The sequence below is a fragment of the Cupressus sempervirens genome, chromosome 3 (assembly GCF_028749045.1).
Source record: "Cupressus sempervirens isolate cs-2001-9-10 chromosome 3, ASM2874904v1, whole genome shotgun sequence".
Classification (NCBI taxonomy): Eukaryota; Viridiplantae; Streptophyta; class Pinopsida; order Cupressales; family Cupressaceae; genus Cupressus; species Cupressus sempervirens.
In genome coordinates, this window is record NC_143120.1 from 40,796,693 (window position 1) to 40,808,931 (window position 12,239).

Below are 12,239 nucleotides of genomic sequence, written 5' to 3' on the forward strand. Positions count from 1 at the left end.
AGTTTTTTGTTGATTCCCAACTTGATTTGCAACATTTTCTTCAACTATCATTCCTTCATAGAATTATACAAAGGATCTATAATTCTTTGTTTTCTTTGACTCATCAAGCTAAACTTTTGCATGCTCATCAAAATTTACATTTGCACTCTCCACAACTTTGTTAGTGTTAACATTCAAATGCTTATATGCCTTATTTCTAGTGGAGTATCCAAGGAATATGCTTTCATCACTTTTTGCATCAAACTTGCCATTTCTTGTATCTTTTAGAATATAGCATTTACAACCAAATACTTTGAAATGTTTAACATTGGGTGAATGACCATACTATAATTCAAAAGGTGTTGCATTTGTACCTTTCTTGACTTGAACTCTATTTACTGTCTAGACTACAGTACTTATAGCTTCTCTCTAGTACTTTAGTGCAACATTTTTCTCCATCATCAAGGTTCTAGCATAGTCAATCATTGACCTATTCCTCCTTTCAGCAATACCATTCTGTGGTGGAGTTCTTGGTGTTGATGTTTTCCTTTTAATATCTTTTTATTGCAGAATGTTTCAAACTCTCTTGATGTGAACTCACCTCCTCTATCTGACCTTAGGCATTTTAGGTTCTTTCCTATTTGCTTTTCAACTCTAGCAAAATACCACTTGAACATTTGAAATGCATCAGATTTTTGCTTTAAGAACATATTAGTCATCATCCTAGAGTAGTCATCTACAAATAGCATTATGTATCTGTCTCCTAGGTAGCTTTGCACTTCTATTAGGCCACATAAGTCTATATGGACTAACTCTAGTACTTCATTGGAAGTGTATGTTTTGCTTTTGAAAGTAGAGTTAGTCATGTTTCCTAGTTGACATTGTTTGCACATTGTGTTTTTAGGTTTCTTCAACTTGGGTAACCCTTTGACTTTCTTTTTCTTGCTGATGCTAATCAGATTATCAAAGTTAACATGACATAGCTTTTTATGCCACAACCACAAATCATCAAGCCTAACAAAAAGACATGTTGCATATTCCATATCTAGGTAAAATAGATTACTCCTAGTTTTTTCACCTTTTCCTATCAAATTTCCATCAGCATCATAGATCTTGGCAGTTTTGTTTCCAAATTCAACTTTGCAACCTACATTGCCTAACTATGATAGACTCAACGAGTTTTAGTTCAATCCTTCAACATAGTATGCATTATCACATGAAAGTTTTGTTGTAAGTTTTATGGAGTCTTTTCTTTTTATTTGACATGGGGCATCATTACCAAATCTAACACTATTTCCATCATATTGAGTAAAGGTAATGAACTTACTCTTGTCTCTTGTCATGTGATGTGAGCATCCACTATCTACGATCCACTTGTCATTCTTGTTCACACAGGTAACCAATGTTGTTGCTTCATCTTCATCTTTGTCTGATTCATCCTTCATGGCTACATAGACTACTTCATCATCATTTCCATCAGAGTCCTCTTTAATAATGTAGCATCTCTGGCCTTTCTATTTCCTATCATCTTCTCTTTTGTTCCTGTACTTGTTTCCTTCTTTATAGTTCTTCTTTTGTGGACATCTTATAGCTATATGACCTACTTCATTGCAATTGAAACATATGATAGGGAGCTTACCTTTGAATTTGATTTTACCTCCATGGAATCTCCTTGCTAGTAGTGCTTCTAACTATTCCACATCTTCCTCATCTATGCTGCTATCACTAGATGCATGTTTTCCTTTTCTTCTTTTATTGCTTGATGTATCCTGCTCAGTATCTTTTATTTTCATCTTGGCCTTGAAAGTAGATTCAAGGTTCTCAGGTCTATAGTTGTCAAAATTTGATAGCTCAAATGTAGTAAATCTTCCAACTATTCCTTCAAAGGTTAGTGTGTTCCCTTGTACACACCTCAGCTCTTGGATGGCTGAAACTCTAATAGCATAGATAGGAAGCAGTGTTCTTAAGTATATGCTGATAGCGATTTCTTTTTTCAATTGTCCACCTAGACTTCTTATTACATTCACCACTTCTTTTATTGTTATAGCATACTAAGTAGCATTTTCACCTTCCTCCATCTTCATGTCATCAAACTTTCCTCTTAAGCTTTCTCTCTTTGCTCTCTAGACATTCTGATCTCCTCCATAGATTCCTGACAAGATTTTTCACATCTTGAACATAGTGTCACAGTCTTTGATGTCATCATATTCTGCATAGTTAAGCGCATAGGCAATCTCCAACATTGCTTGGTTATGCTCTTTCTTTTTATTCAAATCATCGACAGTAAGAGGTCCTACTAGAGTTACATGTTCTGTTCCAATTGAGGTTTTTGCATAGTCACCTATTGATCCAAGGTGAAATTTTATCAGACTCTTCCATGCAAAAAAGTTGTCTTTTTAAAGCTTGGGAACATCTCTCTTGGACATCTTGATCTTTCTACTTCTAGTACCTCAAAACTAAATCAGCAAATATCTCTGATACCAATTGTTAGAAATGCTTTAGAATAACTGAGAGGGGGGAGGGGAGGGGGGGCTAAATTAGTTATTCAAGATCCAGATGTCCTATTCAAACTTTTCACTAAGTATAGTGAACTCATTCAACCATTCATTCATCTGAGCTTTAATTTATCTAATCAGAAAGTTACTGTAAATCAACATGCAAGGATCAACAAATAAGAAATCAACACATGACACAGTGATTTACATGGAAAATCAATTTGGGAAAAACCACCAGTAACATGCTACTCAATTCTCACTCTTCTAAAGTGATGCCCGATAAAAGGCCTACCCTATTAAATGCTTACAAAACATTGTTAAATGTGACCTTGTTAGAGCATTTAACCACCCTATTAGAAGTGGGCATGGTTAGAGGACTTTAGAAAATTCACTTGGAATGTCACCATGTTCAAGGATTTACAAATGGTTGTTGGGCCAACATAAGTCCATAGGATTTTTAGATCTAATACAATTGCTAGAGACTATTAGAAAGTCTTGACCTAACTACAACATACAACTTATCTTGCAGATCTCAGATCACTTCTTAGTTCATACCCTTGCCTGGCCTTTAATCTTTGTAACTCTTGATAGCTTGTCCTCCTTTCAAGCTTTGTCTCCTTAAGTCTCCACACTCAATGTACCAGTGCAATCATCTCTTCATGACCACTCATAGAAGTAGATCCTCTGTGCTCTTCCTTCTCCTAGATGCCTCCTCATTGACACCCTTCTGACTACTTCAAAAATTTGGCTCTTCACCAGCAATAGCATCCGTAGCTCTTTGCTTCTTGGCCTATGACTTCTTAAATAAAATTCTTTGAGTACCTTTTCTTGCTTGATTCTTCCATTTTTCAATTTCAATTTGCATGGATTAGCAAGGATTCATCGCATCTAACCAATATTTTTTTTCCTCTAGAAACTTCTTCAATAATCCTTTAGAATTTTCTCAAAAATGGTTTACATAGGATTATGTGCTAGAAACTCATTATCATTATCTTCCAACTTGTTCACAAAATTCAATGTAACCACTATGTTGGCTTAGATTTTGGTGAATCTTCATCTTTTGAAATAATGCAACAGCTCGACACTATTGAAATACTGGTTCTCGACACACACTATGTTACTCGGCATCAACTGTGTTTGTCCTGATGCTCAACACCTGAAGATCACTTGGCACCAACTAAATTTTTTTAGATGCTCAGCATTTGATCTTCACTCAGGACATGAAGATCACTTGGCTTCTACTAAGAATTTCCTCGGCTTCAACTAACTTACTCGGCACCCACTAATGATCTTAGTTTAAGCTTTTCAGTCAACCTTGTTACAACTTCTTCCTCCAATATTTCTAAGTTTGAACAACCTTTGTATCTTTGAGTATGTCATCAATACATTACTTAACCATTTCCTTAACTGATCCTTTCACTTCATTACAACATCATAATTCAACCTTTCCCTTAGGTGCTCTTGTTAAATCCTCTTCATCAATCAACTAAGTGATAGTACTTTGATCATATAAGCAAATATCATACCTACAAATAGTAGGTTAGACATCAATGACAAAACAATGATTGAAAACATTCTTTTACAACAATCTCCCTCTTTTATCTTCAACAACAATGAGCTTTTCAATTAGATTTCCAATAGTAGATTAGCACATATTATAGGCTCGTAGCACATATAGGAAATACAATAGTGCATATAAGTTAAACAATGCATACAAATGGTTCTATAGTGCATACACACAAAGTGTTAGTGCATTTGAGTATAACTATGCATCTTAGGAATAAAATAGCACATAGAAACAATGTTAAAGTGCATACAATGGAATAGCACATATGAGAGCTATTGTGGTGCATGTAGATAATGTTGTAGTGCATTTGGAGATAATAGCACACCCACATAATATAATAGTGCATATGGGATCTGATAGTGCATATGATATATAAGATGGTGCTTTTGAATGTTTTAGTAGGGAATTTGAATTTTGTAACTCATTTGATGGAGTGGTTTGCACATGCGGTTGAGGAAATGGTACAAAAGATTATAGGAGGCCAAAAATTGGATGTAGGTCCTCTGTTGAGTGTAAGATAATGCCAAAGATTAGATTCTTGGTTTGTCAGCCAAGGATGGCATAACAAGTAAACATTAGTAATCAGGTATTCATGAAGTGATGTTTGTAGGATTGATCTAATAATAGATAGGTGATGCCCCAACTCAAGATATAGAGTAGGGAAGACAAGCTAGTCTGACTTAGGATAGAGGAAGATGAACAATAGGTCCAAGATAGTACTAGAAGCTAGATAGCTAGATGTAATTATGAGATTGATTTTTGATGATCACTTTGTGATGAAAAACTAATGCATTGTGTTTGTTTGATGAATAATAGGTGTGTTGGAAAAAGATCATGGTAAAAGACTCTATCTGTGGCCATTAGAGGTAGTGGGTCAATTGTCCAACACAAAGAGGTAGGTGATAGATAGGTGTGGCTTCACATATTTATTATAGATAGCTAAGTTTTGAGTGAACAAGGAATTACTGACAGCTACGGCCGAGTGGTGGCACTCAGAGCACAACACATTCCATTTGATGATGGGGGAGATGACAGTGATTCCTAAGGATGTATACAAGATTTTGTGTATCCTAATAATAGGGGATTTGGTTTATTATGATCAGACTGCTAGTTGGTCTACATTCCTAGACTTGTTTGGAGATGATAGTATTAGTGATGAGAGTGTGCCTTTGTTTTAGATGTTGCAGTATGATGCATTACTCGTAGTATTGGTGGGATTGATAGAAGCATTTCTATTTCTAGATCGTCAAGAGTGAGGGTGTCCAGTTGGATGGGGCTAGGTAATATAGGAGATGATCAATGAGACACAAATATTTGCATGGTGTAGTTGTATTTTGGATGATTTGTATCATGATTTACATTAGGTTGTATATTTCAGGGCCTCATCTTTATCAATAGGGGTCATTTTATTATAGGTATGGACATGGGAGCATTTTCTCATTACACATCTAGTGTGTATACAAAGTGGCCATAGAGCATGCCATATATCTACATGTATTCTAGTCTAATCATGCAACCCCATTTGGACAAGATAGAATATTGGCACCAGATTCTGGATGATATTGATGAGGTCATATGGAGACCTTACAGGTTTACCAAGCCATGGGTAGAGGAAAATAATGAGATGATGTATTTCTTTAGCCCGAGGTATTTTCTTGGTTAGATTCCTTCTATGATAGAGCAATTTTGCTTCAGGTGAGTGATGATGCAGTTTGGTTGGCGGTAGGGCATACCACAGGGGACTGCACAGTATGCCTAGGTTTAGTTAGAGAGAGTAGTGTGGGGGCTGACACTAGAGTATGAGGCCTATTTGGAGGCCTTTTTATATATGATAGACACACCACAACCTTGGGACTTGTGAGATGGGGTAGTAGATGCAAGGATTGAGGGGGATTATACACAGTGATTTTGGGATCATCCCTTCCCTAGATTCATAGATCATGCTAAGTCGATGCTAGGGATTGATGAGTCATTGAGTGGGGGAGAGGATGATGATGATGAGGGTGGTTCAGGGAGAGGCAAAGGGTGATGACAAGCTAGGGTCAGAGTAGGTAGAGCAAGGGGGAGACGACAATAGGTAGTTGTGGTGTTCCCATAGAGGGGAGTGGTATGAGGCCCAGTGTAATGATTGGTGGGTGTAGGGAGAATCAAAGGTATCTATGGCTGAGGTGATGCATGGGTGAGAGGAGGGATGGTTGGTCAACATGATAGAGTAGAGCAGGTGAGGGTGAGATTGCCCAAGGATGTATAGTTTTTCTGCTAATAGAGGCCATGAGTGCATGGTCCTATCAGAGATTCACCAGGTGCATAGCCACAGGTACAGTAGCAAGTACTACCAGAGGTACAATCACCACTAGAGAGGCTTGAAGGATTGACTAATTTGGAGGCTCATATGAGTGACATAGAGTCTCGAATGTGTGAGGTGTTGAGTACCTTATAGACATTCATAGTAGTGATGACACCAGGATCGCCACCACTGCTGCTGCCACCACTACCACTGAGGATAGATGGGGCATTTTTGAGTCAAATTTCAAAGATTGGACTGGTTGCACCATCGACAGATGTGATAGAGTAGGCATGGCAAGAGGATATGGGTGCTCCTAGTGAGTAGGGACCATCAAATCAGGCACCCCCATAGGGATGAGTGAATATTATTGTACTATGGCCTCATTTATCATTATGTATGATTATTTGTGTGATGTTCACTAGACATTTATGTTGATGTACTTAGTTGATCTTTGATTTATGTACTTTCATGTTATATGATCATGTGATGTGTGTTGATGCATTTTATTTGTTGTTCATGTGATTTTAACCTTTTGATGGACTGTTTGATTTTCATGTTACTTTATGAGATATTTGAGCTTATTGATGTTTTAGATGTGTGCACTTGTTATATCATGGAGTCATGCTAGCACGTGATGATTATGGTAGTAGTGGATGCAGATGTGTATATATATGTGAATGATTAATGTAGATGGATCATGATTTAGAATAGATGGTAGGTTACTGATGATGTAATGAAAGTGTGATGTGGCAATATGAATGTAATGACATGAAATGAAATGAGATGTGATAACATGATAAGTAATGTAATGCAACAAAATGAATAGTGAAATGTGATGTAATGAAATTGAATAAAATGAAAAAATAGAATGTGATATAATGAAATATAACATGAGGTAATGAAAATGATTTGTAATGCAATGTAATGGAATGACATGGAAAATGAAATATAATGAGGTGAGTGTCATGGTAATGGGAATGAAATGTGATAAAATGTGTGGAAAAGAAATGATATATGATGAAATATGATGTGATTTAATAAAATGAAATAGGGAATGTAATGAAAATGCAATGAAATGAGGGATGAAGTGAATTGAAATGTAATATGTAATGAAATGAAAATGGAGTGAAATGAAATGTAATATGTCATGAAATGAAATGAGCTAAGTAATGAAGTGAAATGAAATGTAACATGCAACGAAATGAAATGAAGTTAAATGAAATGTAATATGTAGTGAAATGAAATGAAATGGAATAATATGTAATGAAATGAAATGAAGTGGAATGAAATGGATTATGTTATGAAATGAAAAGAGATAAGTAACAACATGAAATGAGATGGAATATGTAATGAAATGAAAATGATTATGTAATGAAATGAAATGGATTATGTTATGAAACGAAATGACATAGTTAACGAAATGAAATGAGATGGAATATGTAATGAAATGAAAATGATTACGTTACGAAATGAAATGAAATGAGATAAGTAATGAATGAAATGAGACGGAATATGGAATGAAATGAAATGATATGGAATATGTGATGAAAAGAAGTGATATTATATGAAATGAAAATGAAAAGGAATATGTTATGAAATGAAATAAGATGAGTAATGAAATGATAAGTAATGAAATGAAAATGAGATGAAAATGTAATGAAATGGAACAATACGATATGAAATGTAAGAAAATGAAATGGTAAGTGAAAATGTAATGAAAGGAAATGATATGATGTATGCAATGAAATGAAATAAAATGAAAATGTAATGAAATGAAAATCTGATGAAATTGTTTAAGATTCAAAGGCTCTAAGTTGGAGTGTCAATTTTTGCGATTCAAAAGCCACTAAATGGATGGATGAAATGGTGAAATGAAGGAGATGGATAATGAGATGCATTCTACACTAAATGAAGAGATGAAATGGTGAAATGTGATGAAATTGTTTGAGATTCAAAGGCTCTAAGTTGGAGTGTCACTTTTTTGCTATTCAAAAGCCACTAAATGAATAGGTGAAATGGTGTAATGAAGGAGATGGAGAATGAGAAAAGATGATGAAATGAATCAGATGAAAATGGAAGGTGGTTAAACAAGAATGTTTGAGATTTAAAAGCCATGCAAGGCATAAAATGAGGTGGTACAATCTGATAGTGACGAAAAGTGTCAGAGAGTCAAAGGCCACATAATACAATGAGCGGGATGAGGTGGTGAATTCCTGAAGGGTAACACAGGTATGGATGGGATAAAGAAACAAAGTCCATGATAATTGAGTGCTTAGAAGCTTGCTTTGAGGTTGATGTTGATATTGTTGTCCATTTTGGTGATAACCAATCTTGAAATTGCTAATTAAGGTTGGGGAATTGTATCCTAATCTATGTGCCAACCATTTGTTTTGCAAGGAACCCAAGATGGAGAATGAAAATTAGATGAATGCAACTAACTATCACTTTTTTAAAGATATGCAAAAAATTTTTCATCATAGAGCATCTGATAAAAGTGACTAAGTACAACCACCACTAGCTCAGCTATAGTGATATGAATACTATGTCACACCGAGAAGTACTAGCAATGAGGAAAAATGTACAAGAAAACATTACAACTGCTAAGAAATAGAAGCTATAGCTGCAAGATAATAAAAGTACGCACACCAACCAGTAACATGATAGATAAAAGACCTCACCTAAGGTAGCACAAAACATTGGTCGAGGTACATATGACATTCCATCCGAGAGGAGGCCCTTATAAGTGGGCACCAGTAATGTGTGAAACGAAAGGATCACAGGAATTAAATAGTGAAAAGCCAATAAAAAAATCATGACTTAATCTTGGTACCTCTAGTCAGGCACATCATTGAGGTACTAAAAGTGCATGATAGCATAGAAAACCATAATGTGCAAACACGGCACACTTCTAGTTGTGTGCAATACTATCAAGTTGTTTTTTTTTTAAGGTTTACTAGGGAGTAACTTGTTGTACTAGGTGGATTGGAAGGTGTGGGATGTGTCAGCAATGATTTAGCAGAAGAATCTAGTGGTCAACGTGCATCAATGAAAATTAGGGTGGTTAAATGTCAAAGTTGAGGGTCAAGTATACCAGGTACCAGTGTGACAAGATGCGAAGAGTGGATACATGGAAGACTTGTATAGAATGAGGCTCAAGTGAATGATAGCTATAAAGAGGTGAATAGTATGATAAGGAATCAAGGTGAAGTAAGGAGTAGAATGTGATTATTGGAGATAGTGAGAAGTTGTGGGAATCATGCAAGTGAAAGTATGTTGGGCTCACTAGATAAGTTGTAGCGGGAGGGTGATGCTAGCCAGGGAAGGTGGAAGAGGCAAGGGAAGAGAGCAAAATGTGTTAGGAAAACTTTTGAGGAGTGGGTGGATCAATCAAAACCCCAAGTGTTAGCTTTAGGTTTAGGTGTGACAAGCCAGCTAGGAAAAAGGCCAACGCAACCTAAAGAGGTGGGGATGGAAGTAGAAGAAATGCCCTTGTAAGCTTTAATGATGTTATATGAGACTGTAGTGCAACAAGAATTGTAGGTGGCTATAGATGATGGGCCAATGACGTAGGTGGAGGATAATCTATCTGAGAAGATGAAGAGTATGTCAGGAGCAGAGAAGGAAGTGGGGGAAATAAAATATCTTGAAAAGTCTATGGGATAACCTGCAAAGGATGTGGGAGGTGTTAGTGGTGGTGAAGCAATGAGTGGGATGCATCAGTGGATTAGCCTCAGGATGCTAGGTTGAGGTTTGATAGAGGGGGAATGAGCGGTGTAAATGTGGGGGAGCCACAACTAGAGGTGGGAGATAGAGATAAACCATCATAGGACATAGAAGGATTACATAAAATATTAGCTGTAGAGAGAGTACAAGCAGAGAATGCAGAACAAGACGTTGCATTTTTGCTAGGATTGATGGAGAAGGCTCAATAGGATGGGGCACAAATGGAGGCAAAATGACTATAGGTAGTGGTAGATGTAGAGTAGGCACAAGTGCAATTGTTAGAGATGGAGTTGCACGTGGAATAGATGCGAGCTGAGGGAAGTGATGCAAGAATGTGGGCCGAATGATCAAGGGCTTAGAGGTTGCGAGAATTGATGAAGATGGTGCAAGTGGATTTGGTGAGCGTGTAGAATGAACTAGTATTATTGTAGTCGTAATCTGAGTCATTTAGGGAAGTGATCACGAAAGTGAACTCTTTAGCATTGAAGTTGCATGAGTGGTTAGCATTAAGTGAGGGGAAGGTGAGCTAACTACAATAGCATTTGGTTGAGGCAAAAGAAGATGTGAAGGGTTGGCAAATGATGATTGATCAAAAATAATAGGAGTGGGATGCAGTCCATTGAGCGATCACTGTATAGGGGGTAAGAAAATTGGTGGAGAATGTGTTCATGGAAATGCATTCGACAACCAAGGTACATCGGGAAGCTACTTATTGGATGGGACATTATTATTAAGCATTCTTGAATGAGGACTAGTGATAGACAAAATTTATAGATAGGGAATTTATAGATCTGTTGAATATGCATTTTCACGGTGAAAGGTTTCCAATTCCTATGGATGTGGTGTGGAAATGTAGGGTGTTGACACCAAGGGCTTCTTCATCTAGAGCTAGGCTAGAAGAGACACCACTGATTGGACACCCTATTGTGCCACCTCCCTCAGGAGGCTAGAATAAATGATCTGCTAGACACTCTTGGGATGTAATGCTGTCATTGCCATTGTAAGAGAATAAAAATTTTGGGCTTGTTGTTGTGGCAATCAAAGGGACAACTGATGTTGATTGTAATGCATTGTCATGTGTATTTTTGGTATTTTTGAAATATATTTAGATTTTTTTTGGGTTTGTCAAATATTTAAATATTTTTGGAATGTTTGGTAAATATTTGAATGTTTTTGTGTTTTTGTTATAAATGTTGGAATGGTTTGACTCTTAGAAAAATGGGAACAATACCATCCGTAGAGTGAGGATAATCGTGACTAGTAAGCAAGAATGTCTGTGTGTATATGAAGAACCATTACAGACAATAATAAGGCCAATGTGGGGACATTTCTCTAGGTGTGTGACAAGATGGACATTCTCGATGCTTATGAAAAGGTGTTTGTGGCCCAAAAGAGAACACTTGGGTCTCAAGTAGGTGCAATAGGGCCTTTAAAAGGTTCTTTAACTCGAGAAAGGAATGTTGGGGCCCAAAAGACATCGGGGGTCTTGAAAAATGGTGAAACATGGCCTATAAAAAGGTGTTTGGACTGAAAAAGTCATTTGAGGGGCCTAGAAAGGTGTTTGAAGGGCCTAAAAAAGGTGCTTTGGGCCTAAAAAGGTGTTGGAGGGGTCCAAAATGGACACTTGGGCCTTGAAAAAGGTGCTAGAGGGGCCTAAAGAAGTGCTTTGGGCCTAAAAAAGTGTTGGAGGGGTCCAAAAGGACACATGGTCCTAGAAAAAGGTACTAGAGGGGCCTAAAAAAGGTACATTGGGCCTAAAAAGGCACTGGATGGGTCTGAAAATGATGCATGGTCCTTGAATAAGGTGCTAGAGGGGCCTAAAAAGGTGCTTTGGGCCTAGAAAGGTGCTAAAGGGGTCCAAAAAGGATGCATGGGTCTTGAAAAAGGTGCTGAAGGGGCCCAAAAAGGTGCTTTGGGCCTAAAAAGGTGCTAAAGGGGGAAGCCAAGCTTGCATGCTTATGCTTACTTATTCTATGCCTCTAGTTGAGTAAGGATGAAAGAGCCTGATAAATATCTAAGCCTTTGAGATAGCATTGATATATTTGTTGAAGGGGGCTAGACTAATCATGGCCACTACAACTTAAATAAGACTAATGATCCATGGGGAATTGTTGCTCTTGAAAAGAGGAAGGAAATGAGGGCACCTCTTGTGTTATCTGCATTGTGCCAAATTTTCCAAACTCCTATG